The sequence below is a fragment of the Pollicipes pollicipes genome, unplaced genomic scaffold, assembly GCF_011947565.3.
Source record: "Pollicipes pollicipes isolate AB1234 unplaced genomic scaffold, Ppol_2.1 Scaffold_6052;HRSCAF=7182_pilon_pilon_pilon, whole genome shotgun sequence".
Lineage (NCBI taxonomy): Eukaryota > Metazoa > Arthropoda > Thecostraca > Pollicipedomorpha > Pollicipedidae > Pollicipes > Pollicipes pollicipes.
Window position 1 is genome coordinate 15,534,984 of NW_023596805.1, and position 3,222 is coordinate 15,538,205.

Sequence of the window (3,222 nt, forward strand, 5' to 3'; positions counted from 1 at the left end):
TTTCAAGTTTATTGATCGCAGGAACCGTATTCTACATCTTCCATGGACTTCTTAGAGGTCAGAATACGTCATTAGCCTAAAGTGACCCAGGTCAACTGTTTAATTTTAGGAACATACTGCCTAGAGTAATCTTTGTCGCTTATTCAAATGCAAAACTCACAGCGGTCTAGTATGACTGTGGCAACCATGACCTTCAAAGGATCAAACGAGGTCACCGACTTCAACTGAGCATTAGCCCATTTGCTTAGAAACATTTATCTAGTTTCTGGGAGCACTTTGGAGACCAACCTGGGATCTAATCTTGTTTGACCTTATTTGACCCGAAGGTCATGACCTAGGAACCTCAAACTTTGATCTAAGTGAGTTCATGTACAGGTCGACACACTCTGTGCATTTGGTGTCTCTAGATTCCTTAGTTCCCGAGATCTCAGGGTGTCAAATTGACCCCTACCCGAGCAAAGGGTATCTAGCCGGGCACCCGGGCGCGTCTTAATGACAAAAGGAGGATTCTGTATTCGTGAATAGCAACCATATCGTTAGCGAATTGCATTGTATGAAAAAAACGTTATAATATTATTGCATTGCGGGAATTAACAGCAGTTCTCATTTTGCGAGGCTGAAGCCAAACACATACATTTCTAACGCTGGTGGCATTCAGTTGCCAACGTCGCATACACTTATCCGAAACTTGTTGTACATCATATGGATTACCGCAGACTGTACATGTATGGCGTAAGTTACCTCTATGGTGTCATGATTTGTACTATTTTAGCATTATGCAATATTTTCATATCACTGCTCTCAAACCGCATAAGCCCTGGACTTTGATATTTGCAATTTTTTTGGAGTGGAATGATAGTGACACCTACTGCGTACGGTGGACTTTAGCCGGCTGAAGGGAGGCAGCTTCTCGATATGGCGTATTTCTCTAGCCGATTTGAAATTGGGTTTCTTTAGACGGACTATCCGTTTTCTCCGTTAGTCCTCTAATTTCAAGGTAAAACTTTATCCACCTTTCCTGAATCCCTTTACATGCTACAGACCCATCAACAGGTAAGTATGTTTACAACCGTAGAAACAAGTGATATATCCTGATTTGTAGCATGCCCCTTTGAAGAAGTATGAGCCTCCTTTTTTCTCAGCAATATGCCTTCCAGCTTGCAACTTCAACATAAGACCTCTTGAATGCAGTGCTACGAGTGCATGCAGCAGGGAGCGGGTAGCATGAACGCAATACTATCATAGAGCAGTGGGTCTGTCCCCTCACGACACGATTCTCAATATTTCTATTTGTCTGCATCTAACCGATTTTAAGAACCGTTCTCGTAACCATTTATCCGTGATAGCTCATTCCTTGTTCTCTTAGGATATCATGGTGTGCATGGTCCCTACACTGTATAACGGAACCAATATTATCATTGCTCGAAAAAGGGGCATTCAAAAGCCCCAGAAAAGAAGACATCTAATGCAGACACCAATTGCAGAACAACGGAAATATTGCCTTTTTATGATTTTGTTATCATTTCTAGTCCTTTTGTGTTCATTCCATACACTGCGACGCCATGATACAACCTACCGCAGCAATGTCAATATGCCGTGGCAGCTGCCAGCCTGGCTTCTATTGGGTCCGAACCAGAGCTCAAACTTTGCATACTCATTTTGCTGTCAGAGCGAGCTTCTGACAAAAATGCAGGTTAATACCACGCGGCCCAGCGAACGGCACATGCTACTTATCACAGGTTACTTTTCGATAAGACAGTAGTCATAGCCTTTTCCTCAAAGAAAAACCAAGAGAATGGAGATAAAGTTGGGTTGATACTTCGGTAATATGACGTTATCGAAACAATAGCAGAAGGAAAGTAATTCACTTCTGCTGTTGTTTCGATAAAGGGATGTTGCCGAAAGATCAGCCCATCTATATCTCCATTCGCTTGGTTTTTCTCCGAGGAATAAGGCTATTGATACTGTTTTATCTTTATGAATAATGTTCCTTGCTGCGCAACATAGGAACTTTTTTGGTGCTGTCTAAGCGCTTTGCTGATACGGCCATAGCCACAATATGCCAATAAATCGGCGTCGAAATTGACCACCCTGCTTCACTTGCTGACATCCAGTTATCGTATGATTGGGTGCCGGCAGTGTATTGGTTAAGGCGTCTGCGTTAACCACTGCGCGTATGGGAAACCAGAGATACGGGGTTCGATTCCCCGCGGTGCCCGCCCTTCCTGCCAGGGTGAGAGGCAGACGACGCCATATAACCTCAGCAGCTGAGTGCGTCGTAAAGCCCCAACGACAGACAGTTATCGTATGATTCATACCAGAGAGATGACTTTCAAAATGGCACGCCCATATCCACTGTTGCTCTCGGCATAACGGTAAATGCTTAACTCGAGCCTAAGCTGAACTCTCTCCGCAGAGTGCGAGATGAAGTCCGACAAAAAGGAGTGCACGAGGGCATCGGGCACTTACTGCGGCAAGATCGTGGTGCGAGGCCAGACTGTGACGCGCTGCCTGCCGAGGAAAGCTAAAGGCAGTGCGTGTACAAGTATGGAAGAGTGCAGGAACAAAATGTAAGTGGACAACGTGAATATGCATCACACCCGCGTATTTTGTGTGAAAAGGATGGATGCTGTGCTGCCATGCCCCATTCACTGAGCGGGTTTAATGGTTACATGCATTTATGACTCCGTTTCTTGCAGGTGCATGTCACAAAAATGTGCTTAGTATAAGTCACAACCGGGCTGGTCATCAGAAGAGAGGATCCCCGCGACAAGTGCCGGACTGCAGGACTGCTGTGCAGTCGATGTCGGGGTATGCCATGGCTGGCGCCGGACTGCGGGACTAGAGTTCAGTGGCTTGGGCCGTACTGCACGGTTGCAGTGTGTAGTAGATTTCAGACTGCTTGGCATGGTATGCTAGTGACAACTCCGTTCGTGCTAAACCATCCCGTGAGTCAATTAAATACAAATACTCCAGCCCAAAAGCTTCTATTTGCCGGACCTCACTGCCACTAGCGTCCACTCCACACCGCAGCGCTCACACGCCAAACCAGCAGAAGTTACTGCGAATATTCTGCGTGCTCGGAGTCCACTGATTCGACCCACGAATCCAACGAATCCAACGAGTCCAACGAATCTACTGAACATTAGGCGGCTCGCCTTCTATACTGCCTTAAAATCAAAACACGCTTTGCATCATTGCGCGTCACCCGCGCACGACTAC